The following is a 13,919-nucleotide window of genomic DNA, read 5'->3' as shown; positions in this document are numbered from 1 at the left end:
AACAACTTGTGAAAGAATTTGCACCTCCATGGAGTGTGTTGCCGGCAGCCAGTTAGAAAGGAGTTTGCGGATTGTGATGATAAACCAGAGGCAAGGGACGTCTGGGGGCTCAGCTGAAGAGTGTGTGCCTTTGGCTCAGGGCGTGATCCTGGGGTCCGGGTCTGGGATGGAGTCCCACTGTCCGGCTCCCTGCAGCGAGCCTGCTCCTCCCTCTGCCTGTGTCTCTGCCTCTCCCTCTCTCTGTGTCTCTCATGAATAAATAAATAACTTCTTTTAAAACAAAACAAAACCAGAGGCAAATGGCTGAATTGGAGTAAACATTTTATGTTTTGCATAGTGTAGCCTTGGGGGAAGTAAGGGAAGCTGAGGAAGGTGGGCCCTGGCCTCAGGCTAGCTTAGTGGGCTTAGGGGGTAGGTCGCCAGGCCTGTGTAGACCTCCCTGGTGGGGCCCATCTAGGGCTCTGTGTCAGCCTGCATGCTCTGGCATCCTGGACGGGGAGGACAGACACGGAGACTCTCCAGGGTCTCAAATGTGAGCAAGGCCCACAAATGGCCCAGTGCTCAAGCCGGTGGCCCTGTTCCCAAGTCAGAGAATGAGCGGCAGGCTGAGCTGTGTGAGAGGGACGCCTCTGACCTTCCTTCGGGTCACCAGCAGCAAAGCCACGCAGAATCACGATGGTCTCTCGGCAGCTGCGAGGAGGAGCCCGCAGGACCTGCTGTGTGAGTGAAGGATGCAGCCCCACGAAGGTGGTCACGGCGTCCCTTCGTGGAGGGTGCTGCCTCGATTATTAATAATATCAATTATTATATATAATGATAATTAATCATTAACAAACAAGAAAACATGATTACAGGGAATTTTATGGTCTTAATCTCAACTCTGTGCCTTTCCTCTCCACACGTAGTTCCCTGAGCATTCAGTCCACGGTTGAGGGTCTTGTTCCTTGAGGGTTTTCAGGATCTACACTGCAGACCGCAGTCCTCAGGGCGGGTCCAAGCCCTGTCTGGGGAGCCAGGCCCAAGGAGTGGGGCCAGGAGGCCTTTCCCTGGAAACTGGGGAGTCTGCGCTCTTGACGGTAAATGAAGAGATCAGGATCCCATGGGCAGGCCACGGGGGATGCCAATATGCCCATGTATATGAACTGCGGTATAGAAGGAAAATTAACTAAAAAAAAATATCTTAGGGGTTCAGGTTTATCAATCACGTTTTTCTTCCGCGGTATACATTTTTAGTTATATATATTTTTTTAAGACAGAAAAATTTTACTTTTTTACATTTCTTTCTTTAAATTTATTTAAAGATTTATTTATTAATAAAGATTTATTTGAGAAAGAGGGGGGGAGAGCACAGAGGGAGAATGAGAGAGTGAAGCAGCCTCCCTGCTGAGCAGGGAACCCAAAGTGGAATTCCATCCCAGGACCCCGAAATCATGACCTGAGCTGAAGGCAGACATCCAACCACCTGAGCCACCCAGGCGCCCATACACTTATTTATTTCTTAGTAATCTAAGAAATTACTAACCAACGTGGTGCTTGCACTCACGACCCTGAGATCGAGTCGCAGGAACCAGCCAGGCCCTCAGTACAAGGGTCAGATACCCCAGCTCCTGGAAGGGCTGGCACTTGCCTGGAGGCCTGGTGCGGAGCTGGTGCCTGCGGACACCCCCTGTGGCCCTAGAACCAATCTTGCTTTTCTAATCCCATTATCCCCACACCTGGCACGCTATGCCTTGAGCTGAGGGTAATGGAGCTGATTAACGCTAGTTGACTGGGTTTCAACACCTGCTCTGTTTGAGGAGGGTTCCCTGTTCCCCCTGAGGATCCCTGGGGCCCGAGGTTTCTCCCCTGGGAATATTGCTCCCTGGGAATCCCAAGTGCTTTTCCCTTTAGTCAGTTTACACCTGTCAGATCACACTACTAACCTCCATCCCTAGAGGATAGTGTAGATCTTATTTATTCTGATTTTCTTTTCATGTTTATTATCCGCACCAGCTATATTTATCGCAGGAAATTTTTCAAAAATAAGCAAAAAAAAAAAAAAAAAAAGGAGAGAGTGACAAATCATCTGTAGGCCCACCAACCAGAGCTAACCAATGTATTTTTTGTCTCATACTTAGATATAAAATAGTCAAAATGAAATGTCATCAAACACACTGCTTGGAAATGTGGCTTTTCGTGCAATATATATCTCGAGCACCTTTTCAAATCTGTAAGTACGCAGGTCTCCACATGCCGTTTAAGGACTACATACCATTTCATCATGTGACTCAGGCCTTAGGAACCATCCCCCTGCGGTTGGGCAGGCTTTTTGCGGCTTCTGGCCTTATCAACAATGCTGTAATGAAAATCCTTGGACTCACCTTTGCTCTCACTTGTCATTATTTGCTTAGGCCAAATTATAGGAGATAAACTGCTGGTCTGAAGCATACACAATCTCTTTGGCATGCCTCTTTAAAACAGGGTGTTTGCCTCTATGGGCTCAGAGGCTCCCTGTCAGGCCCTCTGGGCCTGGTTTCTCTTCAGAGTCAGGGCTAAGGCCAGGATCTCTGCCTCTAAACCCTCTGGTTATTGGTCCGTTGTCCTAGTCCCATCTCTTCTGGGTTTGAAGGATGTTGACAGTGTGATCTTTGGCCAAAGAAGCACATCCCCCTCCCTTTCTCAAACTGTCCCACATGCGACTTCTTGACTTCTCTGCTCTCTTCTCCTCCTCCTGAAATGATCCCCTTGGTTCCCTGCTCTGCTCAGCTCTGCAAGTGTCTATCATGAGGCCTACAACGCTTTCATTCATTCAGATGATTCAGTGAACAGTAAACATTCATGGAGCATTTACTCTGTGCTAAATCCTGGGAAATACAGAGGAAAGTGAGGAAAATAGAGTATTAAAGTGAATGTCTTCACTTAGAATTAACCTTTGTTATCCTGTTTCAAAACCAAATGTAGAATATATTTCTGAGTCAGTTGGGGAATAAGAGTATGGGCTGGTTGTTAGATGATGTGAAGGCACTGTTGTTAACTGGGGGGGAGGGGGGCACGTAACAGCAAGTAAATGTGTAATTTTAAAAATAAGCTTAACAATTAAGACGCTTACTGGAGCATTTACAGGAAAATGCATGTGAAATCTCAGATTTGCTTTTAAAAACCCCAGGACCAAACAAACAAAAGATGGAGAAAATTGGATAAATTGGCGCAATGTCAATATTGTTGAAACCAGGTGATGTATAGGAACTCATTTCATTGTTCTCTCTGCCTTTGCATATCTTTGAAATCTTGTGGGATGAAAAGTCTAAAAACATCGTCTGGGGGGTTCTTGCAGGCTCCCCTACCTAAAATTCCCACTCCATTTAAGTGACTCTCATTTCGTCCTTTTCATCCCCAATTTTTGTTTTCCCTCCATGGCATTTTACTACTATCTCCCATACTCACCATGGTCTTATGCCATCTGGTGAATTGGGCTTGTGACCCGTCTCCAGCTGGAGTGTAGACTCCATCAGAACTTCTGTTTCATTCACTGCTCTTCCAGTCAATAGTGACTGACTACTCAAATAACTGGAACACAAAAAAATCACTGGTAACATTTCAAAATTACAGATATTCATTTCAACTTAAATTTAACAGAAAGAAAAAAGATACTGTGGTAGAATGAGGGCATTGCTGAACATCAGGTCATCATTCCTAAAGGACTCTTCTAAAGAAAATTTGGACAAAAACTATCGAGGTTGGAGATGTTAGGTTTTTGTCTTTTTTTTTTCCTGTTCATTTTATTTTTTAAGTGCCTAGCATGGGGCTCGAACTCATGACTCAGAGATCAAGAGTCAGATGCTCTACCGACCCAGCCAGCCAAGGATCTCTCTGCTCATTTCTTTTCTTTTTTTTTTTTTTTTTAAAGATTATTTATTTATTTGAGTGAGACAGAGAGAGAGGGAGAGAGAGAGAGAGAGAGAGAGCAGAGGGAGGAGGAGAAGAAGCAGACTCTCGGCTGAGCAGGAAGCCTCATGCAGGGCTTGATCCCAGGACCCTGAGATCACGCCCTGAGCCAAAGGCAGGCCCTGAACCGAATGAGCCACCCAGGTGCTCCTCTGCTCATTTCTTAATGGGCATAAATTTCCAGGCAGTAAGACTTAATAACTGCTTCATCAACATCAGCATAAATATTACTGATATTTAAAGAAACAAACACACCTTACTGTTTTTACTTACACATACACCAAGAGCAAAGTGGAAAACATATGCCTCCTTTTAGAAGGACTCTCGGGGTGCCTGGCTGGCTCAGCTGGAGGAGCACATGACTTGATCTTGGGGCTGTAAGTTTGGGCCCCATATTGGGTATAGAGATCACTTAAAAATAAGATCTTGGGGCGCCTGGGTGGCTCAGTTGGTTAAGCCTCTGACTCTTGGTTTTGGCTCAGTTCATGATCTCATGGGTTGTGGGTGCTCAGCAGGGAGTCTGTTTGAGATTCTCTCTCTCCCTCTTCCCCCCACGCCCATCTCTCTCAAAATAAATACATAAATCTTGAAAAAAAATAAGATCTTAAAAAAAAAAAAAAGAAGAATGGACTCGCTAGACAAAACAAATAGGGAAAGGCTGATCCGTGAGCGAAAGCCCCTATGAAATATCCCAGCTGAGGGGAGAAAGCCACCTGTTATGAAGAAATGATTAGAGCTACCGTGTTTCCTTTGTGGTTCTTTTCCTTATTTTTTGAAAGACTCTGTCCCAGGTTATCAGTCGCTAGGCAGCCTGAAGACAGGTACGTGGGCAGACCTAGTCAAGAGGCAGGTGAAAGGGCCCTCTTGTTTCCCCCTTGAGCCAACTTCCTTTGGCTTCTTCCCCACCTTGGGGAGCGGAGTCTTCCTTCCCAAAGTGCTCTCCGTCCTCGGCTCTCTCTGCTTCTTCCCTCGCTGACACACTGGTTTCCAGGCCCAGGGGGGCGGGGTGGGGGTCAGGACCACCAGAGAAGCTGTGAAAACGCATCCCCTATTCCGCCCTCCCTCCCTGGCCCCCTCTTGTAGAGCCTGCCCCTGCAGGTCTGCGTGGAGGTTGGGAGGCTCTTTTTTGAAGCCCTCCACGTAATTCTGATGCTGTCACCCATTGGTGTCTTTCATTCCTTATTACATGCCCCAGAGGGTACCACCGTGCCTGGCAAATTGTAAGTGCTTAATAAATATGTAACAAATGAACCAAAAAATGCAAGTTTTAAAGTCCACGTACTAGAGCACCTGGGTGGCTCAGTGGTTGAGCATCTGCCTTTGTCTCAGGCATGATCCTGGGGTCCCGGGATCGAGTCCCATGTCGGACTCCCTGCATGGAGCCTGCTTCTCCCTCTGCCTGTGTCTCTGCCTCTCTCTGTGTCTCTCATGAATAAATAAAATCTTTTTTAAAAAAGTCCATGTGCATGTGTACAGGAGTCAGTGTCACCTCTTTGGATTTTCACAACCATCTCATGAGGCAGAGAAGACAATGGATGGTTCCTGTTGCACAGCAGCTGAGAGATGAAGGAACTTCCCCCAAGGTCACAGATGGAGGACCCGAGGCTCAGGGAGAGGGCCAGAGCCTAAGGAGGGGACAGAGGAATTCCCCTCCCCATTACTTGGTGCATAGAGGGGAGCAGAGGCAAGGCGGAAAAAGAAGAAAACAAATAAGGGACCAGAGAAGAAGTAGAGGAAGGTTAGAGGAGCCTCAAAGTATGGACACTTTAAAAAAAAAAAAAAATCCCCAGAAAAGCAAGACCCCAATTCAGGCAGAGGTGGGGAGCTTGTAGGATTACGAAGGGGCGGGGAGTCAGGAGGGGGTGAGGCCACACGACCTATTTCTAGGGGGCAGGCATGTGCCACTGGCCCCCAAGTCTGAGGGTTCCCTTGGGGTCAAAGCGCTTGGGGCGAACATCCCCACGGAAAACACATCCTTCATCCTTCTGCTGACCGCAGCCTCCGCCCCCAGCCTCCTCCTCCTCCAGGACTGTGTGTGTTTAGGCAGCCGCACTGCATTTTTAGAACAATTTTTAACTTGCAGGCTGTACCTGTGGAACCAGAATGTCTGGTCAAGACTGGTTACATAATGCCCTCAGCCCTTCTGGGGGCCCAGGGCAGCTGCACTCCGGCCCCACGCAGGGGTGGGCCGGGCCTCGTCAGAGGGGCAGGAGGTGGAAGGAAGGGGTCCCCTTCCCACCTGGAGACCTGAGCCCCCACTGCCGGAGCAGGAAAGTTAAGTGGGACAAACCCAGGTGAGTCTTGTACCCAGGAGCCCGGAGAATGTAGCTTGTTCTGGTCTACGGCTTCCTGAAGGATGCGGGGGAGACCGAAGAAGGAGCGTCACCACTGAGCTGGGCAAACTGTTGCACGGAGGCTTCTGTGCCGATTAAGGATCCCTGTGATGCACGCCCAGAGCAGGGGTGGGTGCCCTCCGGAGGACCGGCCCCCTGCGGCTCCTGGGGTTCGGGTGGGTCCAGGCAGGACACCCAGATCCTAGGATCCAAGTGCTGGCCTGGGAGAGATCAAATTCCAAAAAAAGGTCTGCAGGCTTCAGACGGGGAGCCAAGCTCCCTGCAGCCCCTGCAGCTCTGCAGGGCAGGCCTGAGCAGGGCCAGGGGGTCAGGGGCTCACAGCCCTCAGGGTGGCAGGCGCAGGACCTGGGGAGCCGCCGCCGCAGGCCCAACCCATCCCCTCGGAGAAGTGACTGAGGAGTGATGCACTTGCCCGCGGTCACGTAGAGGAGAAGGCAACGAGGCTGCTGGCAGATGAGTGAGGTTAGGTCAAGGCCTCAAGGTCTTTCACGGGCCTCAGGAGGGCAGGGTGAGTCTGACCGTGGAGTGGGATTGAGGGAGGATTTGAGAAAGCCCTGGAGGGTTCTACAGGCTCTGGAGCTGAGCCTGGGGGCTCCCACACCAGGAGGCATCCAGAGGCCTGGAGGAAGCACCACAGGGCCTCCTGCGGCCAAACGGGGGACCCAAAGGGGTGGTGGCCATCCCCACCCTGACCTTTCCCCCAGGCTCCCATCGCTACTGGCTCCCCCCCGCCAAAGGGAGGCCAGCCTCCAACAGGCCTGGAGGCCCCTCACTCACATCAGGCCCCCCACGGGCCTGGCCTCCCTCAGACGAGGGGCTGCTAAAGCACCAGTCTGCTCGCCCGGCTCTCCCGGAAGCCAGGCCCGGCCCCCGAGAGCCCCAGGATAGCACTCCGCAGAGCTCCAGGATACGCACCCCCCGGAGCCCCAGGATAGCACCCCCCAGAGCCCCAGGATAGTACTCCCCAGAGCCCCAGGATAGCACCCCCCGGAGCCCCAGGATAGCACCCCCGGAGCCCCAGGATAGCACCCTCCGGAGCCCCAAGATAGCACCCCCCAGAGCCCCAGGATAGCACCCCCAGAGCCCCAGGATAGCACCCCCCGGAGCCCCAGGATAGCATGCCCCGGAGCCCCAGGATAGCACCCCCAGAGCCCCAGGATACGCACCAGCTCCCCGGGGCGCGGGCAGGCCCTTCAGGAGCGGTCCCCCCCACCGGGTCCTGCACTCACCCTGCCCGGGGCTCTGCTGGGCAGCTTCCAGAACCCACTGCGACGCTTCCCACACCTGGCGTTCGGCATCTTCCCGCGGCCCGGGATGCTCTCCCCTCCGGGTGCACCTGGGCTGCGGCCCACTCCTCTTTGGGGTGTCCACAGCTGCTGCTCCCGGAAGCCCTTCCTGCCTGGCGTCGCGGGGCGGGGGCGGCCTGTCCCCTGGGAGCTCCTGCGGCCGCCGCCCTCGCCTCGCCCAGGGCCCAGCTCGGCTGGTCACCACCTGCCCGGCCCGGAGGCGGCTCTGGGCGCGGGCCCCGCCCCTTGGGGTCTGTCCGGGCAATGCCCTCGCCCTGAGGCAGCCGGGCCTCGGAACCTTGTCACCACAGGGCCCGGCAAGGTGAAGGGCTGCCACCTCCGAGGCTGTGTGGCTTCGGGTGGGTCGCCCTCGTTCGGGGAGGCCGGGAGGGCCCTCGTGCTGCGGGCAGAGGCCTCCAGGCCGCAGTCGGGGCGCTCGAGGGGGGCCGCTGCTGAGTCACCTGGAGGCACAGGCTTCGTGGGTCACGGCCCCTCGTGCTGCGGGCGGCCCCCGGCCCAGCCGTGCCAGGTCCCGGACCCCTGGGAACTGCCCCTGCAAATGACTGTTGCTCAGGCCTTTAACCTCCGGGGAAGTTTACTACACAGCGGCGGGCAACCCCGACACATCCTCCCCGCGGGCCTCGACCCCCCCCAGGGACCCACCTGCTCATCCTTGGATCTGCTAGGCCCGCTCACTGGGGACAACGAGAAGACGAGTTTCGAGGATGAAAACAACTTTTTCTTAAATCAGTGACATCAAGGTAGCATGAGAAGGGCTCCTGAATCAGAATGGCACCAGCTTTCTCAGCAGTGACCCTGGAAGTGAGAGCACGATGGAACCGGACCTTCCAAATTCTGAGGAGAGCGATGTCTGACCCGCAGCAATTAAGTGGGAACATGAAACATTTTCAGGAAAGATCTCAAAAATTTGCCCTCTGCGCACCTAGCCACTGTCTCAGGAAGCCACTCAGGGTGTGCTCTGCCGAAACAAGATTGTAAACTGAGAAAGAAGAAGGACTGGGACTCAGCCGGAAGCCAATAAAATGAGGAGCAAAGGGACTGTCTAGCAGTTGACGAGGGAAGGCCCAAGCCGGCAGCTGTGGCCAAGGCCTGGAAGGGAACTAGTCCAGATCGGAGTGGGTCGGAAGGCCGACCAAGGGACCAAGGGACGGGCCCGTCCAGCACGACGCAACCTTGAGAGCAGCTGGTGTAATGAGCACATTGACTAGAGACCTACACGCAAACGGGGGTGGTCAGGGTTGAATTATTAACAGATACATAGAATACTCAGCAAATGGGGATCCCTGGGTGGCTCAGCGGTTTGGCGCCTGCCTTTGGCCCAGGGCGCGATCCTGGAGTCCCAGGATCGAGTCCCACGTTGGGCTCCCAGCATGAAGCCTGCTTCTCCCTCCTCCTGTGTCTCTGCCTCTCTCTCTCTCTATGTCTATCATAAATAAATAAATAAATAAATAAATAAATAGTTTTTTTTTTGTTTTTAATAAATAGTTTTTAAAAAATTAAAAAAAAATAGAAGTCTACCACAAATTCTACATACAGAAGATGCTCAATCAGTGTCAACCATTACTATTCCCTCGGCATGACATCTTCATCAGACGCCTTGCCATACTCACAGGTGGATGTGATGTGTTAGGACACTTGACTGCAGATGAGGGAGCCTCAGCTCAAGCTGGTGAGTGCATAAAAGAGGATTGCATTGCATCGCATCACAACAAGCTGCAGTCATGGCTGGATCCAGGTGTTCACATGGCGCCAGCAGAGATCTTTCTGTCTCCATTTCTTGGCTCTATTTCCTGTGTTGACTTCATTCTCAAGTGGGCTCTTCTCACACCTTGGCAAGTTGGTCTCACACCCCAGCTACCTGGGCTTCTATCCTGCCAGCTTTGTGATCCTAGGGGAAGGAGAGCGTCTCTGCCTGGTATAGACACTAACTGATCTGGCTTGGGTCCCATGCCCATCCCTGAACAGATTACTATGGCTGAAGAGATAGAGCACAATGATTGGCTAAGCCTGACTCATGTGCCCACCCCTGGAACCATGGACAAAGTGAGGCGGAAATGGTCTTGTAAAGGAATTCCGGGTGCTGTTACTAGAAAAAGAGAGGATAAACGCTGCAAGACCAGTAGCTGTGTCCTAGCCTGAAGCCCGAGACTGCTGCTCGCCATCATCAGCGAGGAGCAGCTAGTTAGGAACCCCCTCTCTGAATACTATATAACTGGCCTGGGTCCCTTTACATCACAAGAGCCATTCAGTATTTCAAGACATGTCCCATGTCCCCACATCTTGTCTCCAGGGAAACAAGCCTAGATCCCCTGATCTTCCTTGCACGACTGTTTCTAGGCTCTTCACCTTCCTGGCTCCCTTACCCTGGACGCTGAGTAGCGCCAAACACTAAAGTGTGGTACCCAGAGTTGAATGAAGCTCCAGATGTGGCCTGACCAGTGGGTTGCTCCTCTCATTTCTCCTGGTCAATGGAGCATCTTAAAGGGGCATTAGCTTTTATAGCAACTGCAATGACTTGTTGGCTCGTACTCATCTTTGGCCAACATATGTGAGCTGCCATTAAGCCAGAGCTTCCTCGTTCTGCATTCATGCAGTTGGTTCTTTGAACCAACTAAATAAAGGAATTTGTCTTCGGTAAACTTCAACTTATAAAATTTGGCCCATTATTGCAGTTTCTTCAGGTGTTTTTGAATATAGATCCTATCTTCAGTGCTAAGCATCTCTCCAGGTTTTGTATGACCTACCTATTTGATTGGCAGACATACTCCTGATTTTCATCCAAGAGAACAATAGGATAAATTAGGGTCAAGGATGAAGCCCTCTGTCCTACTACCCAAGTCCACATGATATCTTGTGATTGTGCAATCAGCTATGGAGCAACCCAGTTGTTTTAGTTTCCCAGGGCTACCAAAACACATTACCACAAACTGAGTGGTTTGAAACAACAGAAATTCACTCTCTCACAGTTCTGGAGGCCAGAGATCCTAAGTTAAGGTGTCACTAGGGCCACATCCCCTCCAAAGACTCTAGAGAAGAATCCTTCCTTGCCTCTTCCTAGTTTTTCTTGATTGCCAGCAATTTTTTTTCTTTATTCATTTGTTTTTATTGAAGTTCAATTTGCCAACATATAGTATGACACCCAGGGCTCATCCCATCAAGTGCCCTCTTCCTTGTCCATCACCCAGTTACCCTAAATCCCCGCCCTCCTCCCCTTCTGCAACCCTGTGTTCGTTTCCCAGAGTCAGGAGTCTCTCATGGTTTGTCTCCTTCTCTAATTTTTCCCACTCAGTTCCCCTCCTTTCCCTTATAATCCCCTTTATTATTTCCTATAGTCCATGTAGATTGTCAGCAATTCTTGACATTCCTTGGCTTTAGCTTGCATCCCTCCATTTCTGCCTCCATCTTTACAGTGTTCTTCCCTCGGTGTGTGTCTTCCATGTGTTTCTGTGTCCAGATTTCCCTCTTATATGGCTACTGGTCATCGGGCTTAGCGCCCAATGCCCTGTTCCACTATGAGTTTGTTCTAATTAGATTACATCTAATTAGATTACATCTACAGAGACCCTATTTCCAAATAAGGTCACATTTACAGGTACCAGGGGTGAGGACTTCCAATGTATCTTTTTGGGGGACACAATTCAATCTACTACACAAGTGGTATCAGACTTCATCTTTTATATCTCCTTCTTGACCTCCCAGCTCTATCCAGATGGCCATGGGAGTCCATGCACCCCAACCCCTGTAAGCCGCCACCGTGATATACTCACCCAGGTTGGAGTGGTATATGTGGTTGCTCTGTCCCTTTCCGCCTTTCCAAGATTCTGACAGACTCTTCCCCTGGGGGAGGCCAGGATCTCCTGGACTGGGGGTAGTTGGAGGGAGGCCATAGACTAGCATGGTTCAGAGCTTGGGCTTTGGAATGAGACAGACCTGTGACTTGGGGCTAGCTCACTCAACCTCCCTTGCATCCCCTTTTCTTCACCTGTAAAAAGTGAGTGATAAAACGTCCCATCCCTAGGAGGATTAAATGACATCCCAGGATAGAAGTGGCTATTACCATGGTTCCTGCTGCTCCTGCTGCTGCTCCGGGTACCTGCTTGGGATCCAGGTGAACCTAGATCTGAATCCATATCTTCCGTGTCCCCTGAGGCACGTTCCTTGACTCTGCTAAACCCTTTTCAGGCTTCCGCATCTGTAAAATGAGAAACCTGCCTCTCTGGGTGTTGTGAACTCTGAGTACACCGGCACACAGCCTGGGGCACAAAGCAGCATAAATCTTTGCTTCTTTCTCTCCCCTTCTGTGAACAAAGGAGGTAATGTTAGTCCGACATGACCTATTCTTAAGAAACTCACGGTGGCTCCTTTATAATAGCTCTATTTTCTCCGTCCTTGGGGAGAGACCTTGGATTTTGAGACCGTCTTTGTAAAGACTCAAAATTGTTTTTAAAAACAAAACGCTAATTATAACTAGATATATATACTTTTCTCCACCGGGCCACTGAGTTCTTTAGGAAGCCCCCTTGATTGGGGATCCCTGGGTGGCCCAGCGGTTTAGCGCCTGCCTTTGGCCCAGGTGCGATCCTGGAGACCCGGGATCGAATCCCACGTTGGGCTCCCGGTGCATGGAACCTGCTTCTCCCTCTGCCTGTGTCTCTGCCTCTCTCTCTCTCTCTCTCTCTCTCTGTGACTATTTACTAATTTATTTATAAATAAATAAATTTAAAAAAAATTTTTAAAAAAAGGAAGCCCCCTTGATCACTGTTTTTATCTTTATGCCCGTTTACCCAAGCGGTAAGTAAAGGCAGGGGATTAATAATGGCCCTAGTGGCCAGATGGAATCAAGGGGTGATGGGGTGGAGCAGGGCTTCGATCCCCAACCTCCGACTCCAAGCCCTATGCTTTGCCTTTACACACAAAAGATTAGATTTCTAAAAATAAGCTGAATTACATATGTAAGTTAATTTTCTTTTAAAAAATTAGAACATTACTGCTAAACCTAAAGTTTCTTTGTCCATCATTTTCTATTAGAACTTGTCCTTGTCTGGGACGCCCGGGTGGCTCAGCGATGGAGCGCCTGCCTTCCTCAGGGCGTGACCCTGGGGTCCTAGGATGAGTCCCACGTCGGGCTCCCTGCGTGGATCCTGCTTCTCCCTCTGCCTGCGTCTCTGCCTCTCTCTGTGTGTCTCTCATAAATAAATGAAATATTTAAAAACCAAAAAAGAACTTATCTTTGTCTCCTCATCCCCAGGGGTTATTATTTATGGGTTTGATATGTACGCCCTAAAATTTAAAAAAATATAGACATTTCCGTTCCTTTATTTATGTATAAACCTACACAAAGTCTATTGTAACGTGTTTTGGGAAGAGTGTTTTCACGGAGATGGCATCATGTATCCCACAAGGTTTGGCAACTTGCATTTTTTACTCCACAGCGCATTTTGCGAGTTCTCCTGTTGAAACACATAAATCTGGTTTGTTCCCTTGGTCCCCGGGATTCCATTGAAATGTGCTATGCTTGGCCTTCCCCTGATGGGTGCCCCGAGCCCCCCGCCCCATTTCCCACCGCTTCTGAGGGCTGGAGGCTCTGTGGAGTAGGTCCTGAGCGGCTTTCTGGAAGCCTCCTAGCTCACACACTTGCTCAGCTGGCAAGGCCAAAATCCTGCGGAGGTCGCTTTGAAAGCAGGACCACCCGCAGACCTTAAGTGTCTGGAAGTCAAGATCAAGGGCTTCCCCCAGGCCACCTGCTGCAGAAGTAGGAAGGCCCAGCAGAGCCCCAGGAGCTCGAGCCCAGCCTCCGCAGCTCTGCTTGCCAAAAGGACCTGCTAACAGTGTAACATAAAAAGAGAAGTACAATAAACACGATAACCAGGCTGCTACTGAAGAACATGGCAGCAGTAAAACAATAAAAATAAACCAGCTAACTACGGAGCAAATACAAAAACAAAGACAGATTAGACCGTCTTTGACTAGGCCTTGATCTAAATTAGGACTCCCCATGAGCAAGGCCTGAGGTTGGTGGCGGTGAGCACCTCCCTGCCAGAGGATTTCCTCTTTCCTGCAAGAATCCATCCTTCCTCCTTCCTCCCAGAATTGAGTCTGGGGTCCTGCTGAGCCGTACGTGTGTACCTATGGGCATGTAGTCCTCATTAGGGGACTCCCAGCCCGGACTTCCAATTCGAATCACCTGGGAAGATCGAAAACAAACAGATAAACCACCACTTTGTCAGTGGTTTGGGGGCAAATCAGTGCGGGAGTGGTGGTGGTGGTGATGGGGTGGTGGAGAGCTATGAGTTCACACTCCATTAATTTACGGTTCTTGCTGATTTCCAGGGTG

General features: G+C 50.7%; 2 long non-coding RNA genes across 4 annotated transcripts; one reads left to right on the top strand and one right to left on the bottom strand.

Annotated features, from left to right (window-relative positions):
* Nucleotides 1-304: 304 nt before the first annotated feature.
* On the bottom strand, nt 305-12,141 carry LOC140624714 (uncharacterized). 3 transcript variants are annotated; one of them, XR_012024197.1, is made up of 5 exons: nt 9,196-12,141; nt 8,228-8,380; nt 7,508-8,117; nt 3,424-3,546; nt 305-1,142 (listed from the first exon to the last, which is right to left on the bottom strand). It is a non-coding gene; the product is annotated as an uncharacterized lncRNA (long non-coding RNA). The 3 variants fall into 3 exon arrangements; XR_012024198.1 differs by adding an exon at nt 2,361-2,843 and having other exon boundaries at nt 8,228-12,138; XR_012024196.1 differs by having other exon boundaries at nt 8,228-12,138.
* On the top strand, nt 6,025-12,795 carry LOC140624715 (uncharacterized). Its single transcript, XR_012024199.1, has 3 exons — nt 6,025-6,218; nt 11,604-11,693; nt 12,614-12,795. It is a non-coding gene; the product is annotated as an uncharacterized lncRNA (long non-coding RNA).
* The last annotated feature ends 1,124 nt before the right edge of the window (nt 12,796-13,919 follow it).

Source organism: Canis lupus, chromosome 35 (assembly GCF_048164855.1).
Source record: "Canis lupus baileyi chromosome 35, mCanLup2.hap1, whole genome shotgun sequence".
NCBI lineage: Eukaryota > Metazoa > Chordata > Mammalia > Carnivora > Canidae > Canis > Canis lupus.
The sequence above is the reverse complement of the archived record's forward strand: the minus strand, read 5'-3'. Positions and strand labels throughout refer to the sequence as shown.